This window comes from Ips typographus, linkage group LG9 (assembly GCF_016097725.1).
Source record: "Ips typographus isolate SLU linkage group LG9, UJ_Ityp_2.0, whole genome shotgun sequence".
Classification (NCBI taxonomy): domain Eukaryota; kingdom Metazoa; phylum Arthropoda; class Insecta; order Coleoptera; family Curculionidae; genus Ips; species Ips typographus.
The window spans coordinates 909,271-917,553 of record NC_138430.1 but is presented as its reverse complement, the minus strand read 5'-3'; positions in this window follow the sequence as shown (position 1 = coordinate 917,553).

Below are 8,283 nucleotides of genomic sequence, written 5' to 3'. Positions count from 1 at the left end.
CCCTCTCTAGGGTACAACTTCCTTTTTATAGCATTCCAGACACTGGTTCCACCAATCAAAACTCCCAGACCTGGTCTCCTCTAGCCGACAACTCGTGACGACCTTTCGACCCTCGGTACTTGGAAATATTCCACATATTTTGCAACTCAGCAATTGCATCATAAGTGCAGTTGCACTCTGACCGCATTCCACAATTTTAATGTTTCCGCTCAAGTAATATAAATTCCACATTTTTTAATGTTTCCGTTCAAGTGAAATAAATTAGATTTATTTCATTCGTGACACTATTTTATGCTCGACTAAATTCGTTTTTCCCATACTTTCCCGTACTTTGGTGTTTTAGAAAACACGTCTGAAAATTCCAGTAGTGTTTCCCTTAAGATGTTTTTTTTTGTTTTCGTCTTTGATATGCCCGATTTTATGATCTTCCAAGGTGACTACTTCTTCATCGTCTTCTATTTGTAGAACGGAGAGTTGTCACAGTATTTGTCGTCCACTAGTCCTTTTATTTTCAGTATTTTCGGGCCTGATGTTTGGAGGGCGAACTCTGTTGGCCCACTTATTGGAGTCGCCCACTTTCGTTTGGGTGCGCGTTTCCGCTTCTTCTCTCATTGTAGCATGTATAGTGTCCTACTCGATTACACGTGTTGCATCTCGGTCTCCCGTCGCTGTACCTAGTGTTAGGTGGATTTTGCGGTCCTGTTGGGCGTCCCCGGTGTGTGAATCCTCTCCCCCTGGGGTTCTGTTCTCTTCTTTCGTCGTATCTTATGTTTTCGTTCCTCCTGGGCTGGGACCTGTAGTTACCATTCGACGGTCTGGTTCGACGGTCTGGCGTTTCCTCTGTATCCACCGTTTCCTCTGTACCCATTGTATCCTCTGTTTCCACGGTAGCCTCTATACTGAGCTTGATAATTTGTCCGGTAATTTCTATTTGGACTTATGTTATTCGCCATTTGACGTTCGTCTTCGTAACGCCTGTTTGCAAAACTAGTTGTCTGAGAGAGCGTAAGCACTTCCGTTTGTGAGATCATTCTGTCCACCAGTACTCTTTCTCTAACGTCGCTCAATCTTAAGACGAGAGTTTTTAGTTTGTCTAAATTTGACGCTTCGTTGCCAAACAGGTAGTAGGTCTCGGCAAACGAAGGATGCAATCCTTGTTCAAATTGGTCTTTGAATGTTTCAAAGTTCATATTCGGGTCGATTTCATTTGCTAAATTCAATAGATCGTAGTAATAGTGTTTGATATCTTCGCTGTCCCCTTGCTTTCTTTTATTGAACCTAAATTTTATATTTCGTAGAGGGCTTTCTCCTCGAAATTCTTTAATAAAATCCTCTTTTATGTTTGACCAGGTCTTATTCCGATTTGTGTCGTCCACGGTGTAGCCTTGATACCATCGACCACTTGGACCCTCGAGGAAGCTCCCTAAATATGCTATCTTGAAACTATCGTCCCAACCATTACAATTCGCTATTTTTTCATAATTATTTAAGAAGGTTATTGCCGAGTCCAAACTTGGGTTAAAGGTTGGGGGCGGGACAAACTTTGGTTTGGCAGGATTTTTTGTTTCTGATAAAGCGTTAGACAAAGTAACATTTGCCATTTCTACTGTAGTTACTCGATTATTTGGCGGGAAAGACTGTATAGACTGTGTAGGATTTGGTATGACCGTTTGGTCTAGTGGGTTGGGTGGTTGATCGACGTCCGAGTCGGACAAACTATTAGGTCTTGGGGCTATGCCGGCAGGCTTTTGACTGTTTCGTGGTTGGTGAATCTCGAATGTAAAACGTTGTCTTTTTGGACTACGACAGAGGTCTTCTACGGTGGTGCTGCTTAGGGGAGGGTCAAATAGCGAATGCGATGGGGTGGGCGATGTCCCGATTTGCAATCTTAAATCCAATTTATTTTTTGCCGCACTACGTGTCGTTCTTTTATCCCCACTGCTCATTTAGAAATAATATACGCATACAAATATTCACCCTGGTATCTTAGGCAATCATTAGTTCCCACATAAAAAACACATTTGCACACAGCCGAACTTAGTCTGACAGAAGAAAAAGAAAAAATATGTAAAAATTTATTTAATCACTAGACACCTTTTCAATATTCGGGAGTTTTAATTACACTGAAAAACTCTTCCATCTCTTCCTCAATAATTAACTGGAGTTTCCATTTGTGTACTATCTTGGTGGCCCAGAAACTTATTGCACCCCCTAATTTTCTGTACTTGTTTACAGTTTTCCCTATCAGCGTAGTTTCTAATACCTTGACAGTAATTCTTATTTTTGAGAAGTATTTCAAAAGGTCAATTATTTCGTTTGCTTCACTAGTCTTTTCGAAAAATTTTTTAGAACAAACGTCATCGTACAGGGTGTCCAATCTTTTTTTTTAGCATCCACGATATCGTTTACAAACCTCGTATATTCATTCATAGTTCAAACTTTCTTCTTTAAAGTTGTACATACTAATTATGATATACCCGGCGCCTCCACCAAGTTGTCACGATCTAATTTTTAGTCGTAACGCGGGGACGTGTAGGGTGGGGTCGTAGTCAAGTTAAACTCAAAGATTGGATAACAAAAACAACAACGTTTATTCGTAGAGAAACTAATAAAGAAAGATTAAATGAAAACTGAATTTATAAAAAGCATTGTCAGACATAAGTTGGTTTAATTCAAATTATAGAGTTTGTACTTACATGATAATTAATTCACAAACCATTTTGGACGAGGGTAAGTGTCAGGGTAGAGTTCCCTTAACTTTCGCGACCGAATCGTCTAGTTTCGCGGATAATTTCTAACTAACTTCTTTCCAAATTTCTCATCTATTTATTGTAAGGTATTGCGATCCCTTAGTCAGTTCAATTTCTTAATTGCTTGTCTAAGCACTTGGATCATTGTCCGAACAATTGATGACTTATTGCTGACTGGCGATTGCAACACCTTAGCTAGCTTCCGTTCTAAAAGGTTCAATTGCTTACTCTTCAATTTGAGTGGTCAACGACTTGTTTCGGTCAGTGGCCGATTATTTGCTGACTAAGTAATTAACGTATTGGTAGTAGTTAGTATTAAATTAATTAACGAGAATCTACTTGTGAGAATATCTGAGACTTCTGGATCATGTGAGGTTTCGGACATTGAGGCTGGAGGCATCCTTCTTAGCAGAGGGTAGATCTTCTTGTAACTTAAATAGATGCAAGTTAGTACTACAATAATATATAATGGAATGGTCCATATATTAAAATCTTGATTTGGTTTGGCGTTTTGTAGAATGTATTTTGTTTTTTCACTTTCACTATTGAGAATGTCTTGTATTTGTTGCACTTCATTAAAATTTAGAGCAATAAACTCGCTTAACTTCGTTTCACCGAACTTGAGAGGTTTGTACTCGTAGTTTTCAATTGAAGTGTTTAGCACAGGAAGTTCAATTCTCTTGAAATCGATTTTAGAGTTCTTATAGGTTTTTAGATGAAAGTTGTTAACAATAACTTCACAATCGTTGCTTACTTCTACAAGGTAGGATTCTTTTAGAGGGACATTTTCCTTTGTTGATCCACAGAGTTGGTGTACCACTACTTGATTTGGGATAATAAGCATCCACTTCTGTTGCTCCAATGTTTCCATCTTGATGTATTCCACGTCAACAGGCGTCTGTTGGCATCTTGAAAAGTTTTCATTGAATTTCAGCATCTGTACTTCACAAGGGCTCTGGTCATCATTTGGTACGGAGCTGATTTAGAGGTATTCTTGTTCCTTCACGTTCTCGCAGGAGTCGTCGAAAACAGCATGCTTTTCTTCATTAAGGATTAGGTATTTTGAGAACGGAAAAATTACTTTATAGGAGTTTTGACTAGGTGTCGGTAGAGGATACAGCCGATAAAGGATGTAATTATTCTTTTCAACAATTGGAACTTCAATTATAAAGACAATTTGATCTTGTTTTGAATAGCTTTTAATTTCCAAAATTCTTTACGAACGTTTTCTTTATTTGGTAAGAATGGCAATTTTCCAATATTTCCAATTTCCTCTGATATTGTTTGAATTTCCTCTAACAGATCTTCGGGATGTAAGATCGAATTATGAAATGTATTTAATTTTGAGAAGGTTATTGCAACGGAGTTTTTCGAATATGTCATATAATTTCTTGATATGAAGTGATTATTTGTGTTAACACATCTGAATTAAAGGTAGTGTCTATCTTCCAAACCTTTTGCATCTAAACGTTTTACAGCACTTTCAACTTGAAAAAGCCGTGATTCTAAAATTAGCTGGTTATGAGTTCAATTTTCAGCTACTTCTTTTATTAAGTAATTAGAGCTTTGCAAAATAGTTATCTGTTCTTGTACTATTATTTTTAGATTGTTTTCATTCTCTAATACTTGACTTATTTGCTTATCATACCTCTCGGCATCTTGTTGGTCAAGGTTACCTGTAAGAGCTTTGACAATTGAGCCTAGTCTATTAATTAGTCCTCGTTTTTCTCTTTTGATCCTTAAGGGATTTATTTGTGAAAGTTGATAATGGATTTATATGGCTGTTTTACCTTGAACTGGCAATACTTGACCTAGTTTCGAAAATGTGTCGATTATAGTAAGAAAATTTTGATTATCAAACTTGAAAATGTCAATATGAAGTATTTGGAATGGTTTGCTCGTTGTTTCGGTAAGAACTAGAGGAGCATACGGCGGTTTTCTGTCATATTTGCTGGTTTGACAAATAGTACATTCAGAGATGTATTTTGTTACGTCTGTTTTCATGGATTGCCAGTAATAATTTAGTTTTAATTTTTCCATGGTTTTATTAATACCACGGTGATTGCATTTACCTTCATGTTGGCATTTGATTAATCTGAGTCTTTCTTCTTTGTCTCTTACGGAATTTATTAGTTTTGTACATTTAACTAGCTTTAGTCCGCTTTTGTAGAAATTGTGCATGTAAACCTTGTTAAAATCTAAATACATACTATCATCATGAAAGTATAAGTAAAATGTTTTATTATTTGTTGTATAGGTTTTTAGAAATACCAATATAAGGTTGTGATTTGACTTAGGTATTTTTAAATGCCAAATTTGAAGTTTTTCAAAACTGTCCCATGTTACGTCAATTTTGTCATAGGGATTTTTTGATATTATTATTTGGTAAGGCTTATTATTTATAATATCATCGAGAATCGTAATACTGTCGTTAGTTGTATTGCCATTACTACAAGAATGAGAAGTTTGTTCTTGATTTTGATCTAATGAAGATTTAAGTTTTACATCTTGTAGAATATTCACTGTATTTGGAGTTGATTTAGGTTCTAGTAGATTTTCATCAAATAAAGAGATTGCGTCCTGCATTTCTCTAGTATTTAAATTATTGGGGTTATTGGTTTCGTTAATAAATTGATTCAGAAATTGGTCAATATCAACATCATTATCGCCAGGATTATCGCAAATACTTTCATTCTCTAGAGCATTTATCTGTATACGGGATAAAGCATCTGCATTTTGATTTTGTTTACCCTTTTTATATATAATTTCATAGTCATATTCTTCGAGTTTAAGTCTCCATCTTACTAATTTGCTATTTGGTTCTTTTAAATTAAAAAGCCAAATTAGAGGTCGTTGATCGGTATATATCAGAAATTTTCGTCCAAACAAATAGGGTCGAAAATATTTCCATGGCCAGACTATAGCAAGTAGTTCCTTTAGTTTCACTATCGTTTAATGTCCTAGAAGCGTACGCCACTGGTTTATCATGAGGTGCATTTCCTTGTGACAATACGACTCCGATAGCAAAGTTGCTTGCATCTGTAGTTAAAATAAACTGCTTTTCAAAATCTGGGTACTGTAATATGGGTGCATTGACGAGAAGTTGTTTGCAATGTTCGAATGAATTAATAAAATCTGAGTTGTAAATAATTTTGGAATCTTTCTTTAAGCATTGCGTTACTGGTTTTGTAATCTTAGCAAAGTCTTTAATAAATCGTCGGTAGTAGCCTAGTAAACCGAGAAACGGTTTAATTTTCTTTTGGGTCTTAGGTATAGGAAATTTTTTAATTGCCGATACTTTTTTTTTGGTTAGGCTTGACACCTTCTGTTATTACTACATGTCCCAAATATTGGACTTCTTTCTTTAAAAATTCCGACTTGTCCATTTGAATTTTGAAATTAGATTCTCGAAGCCTAGTAAAAACTTGTCGTAGTCTAGTAATATGCTTTTGTAATGATGTACTGAAAATCACAATATCATCTAAATATACGAGGCATATTTCGTTCTGTAGTCTTCTTAAGATGTTGTCCATCACTCTCTGAAATATGGATGGCGCGTTTTTTAATCCAAATGGCATTCTTTTGAATTCATAGTGTCCATTTTCGGTAGAAAATGCCGTTTTTTGTACATCTTCTGGTTCCGTTTCAATTTGATGGAAGCCACTGGCAAGGTCAAGTGTGGAAAAGTAATTACTTCTTCCAAGCTTATCTAGTATGTCTGTTATATTAGGTAGCGGATATTTGTCGTCAATTGTCTTTTCGTTCAATTTTCTGTAGTCCACGACCATTCGACATTTGCGTTTACCTGATGCGTCGAGTTTTTTAGGGACAATCAAGATGGGACTGGACGAAGGAGATGTTGAACTTTGAATAATTCCTTGTTTTAACATTTTTGAGACTTGTTCTTCCACTTCTGCTCTATGTATTTCAGGGTATCTATAGCTTTTTGTAAAGATTGGATTTTCATTTGTTAAATTAATCTTATGACGAATATTGTTAGTGAAAGTAAGTGGTGTATTTTGGCAGTAGAAAATATCTCTGAATTCTAAACATAAATTTCGGATTGCATCACGTTCTTCTTGATTACAATGATTTTTTAAGATTTTTTAAGTTCGTAATTTGGTGAAATGTCATCATCGTCCATTTTTTCACAAAAATTTACGTCGCAAATATCGATTGATTCTACTTCAAAATTATCTTCAAAATTTATTTGAACTGGATTTTCTCGAGAATTTATTATAGTAGTTATTGCGTAATTGTTAACAATGTTCACTAAAGCTTTAGGCATTTCGACATTTTCATTAAATTTTGGATAATCTAGAATACCTAAACCGTTGTTTATAGTAACGGGTATTTTAACTACTTGTTATGTTCGTGGAGGAATGATTACTGAATGGTAATTACATAGATTTTGAGAATTTTTCGTAATTTTTTTAGTACCGTAGAATATAGGTATTGTTGCATGAGGGGTAGTTAGAGTTTTTTGTTTCAGTTTAATTTCTGCGTCTAATTGCTGTATCATGTCAGCTCCGATTAGACCATCAAATTTATTTGAAAATTTAAATAAGTAAAATTTGTGAAATCCTGATATATTAAAAATTTTGATAGCAGGTATATTGATAATTTCGTTATGACAAGTCATCCCATGAGCAGTTTGAATATTAAAGTTTTCTGATTCTATAAAATTTCTGTAAAATTTATATGCAATGCTGGAACTTTTTGAATTACCTGTATCGATTAAAAAATAAGCTTTCATTTCTGGGATGTAGATATAAGGTAGATCGGAATTTATGTTACATAATACTATGTTAGTTCATTGCCTTGCTGAGCTTGTATAAAATTTTCCTGTAATTCGCTCGGATCATTTTCAGTGCTAAGGTCGTTTGTTGAGTCCTGATTCTGTGAAAAGGGGTCAGTATAATCTTGACCGGCTAATGCACTCTGTTCAAAGTCAGGGTTATAGTAATTTCGCACATAATCATAATTTTCGTATTCATTGGAATTATAGGAATAGTTATAACACTGTCCACTTGATTCGTTTCAGAAATTTGAGTGATGGGCATCGGATTTTCTAATGAAGTGGTTGGACTCATTTCTTGGGCATAAAGTTCTTGGAATGTATATTTGGGTTTAGGCCTATTGGATATCATCGTATTTTTGGAAATTGTGTCCCAATCCATGCGAGTGGGTTGATTTGAATTATTAGGTCTTTGATTTTGGAAATGAGTGTTAGGTTGTGGCTGATTGTGGGTTTGAGGTCTATTAAAAATAGGCGGCCTAAGAATACTACGTTGTTGGTTATTAGAATGGAAGTTTGGCAGAGAAGGCCTGAATGGAAAATTGTTTTGTTGTGGCGGCCTGAATGAAGTAGCATTGATCGACATTGGTTGGAAAGGCCTGTTAGGAAAAGAGGGTTTTGAAAAATTATTAAAAGGTAATCTTGCAGTATTAAATCGCTTGTTTGATTGCATCGGAGAATTTAAGGTATGCATTTGAGGTGGTCTTTGAAGATTTGGAAAACCATTACTTGTTA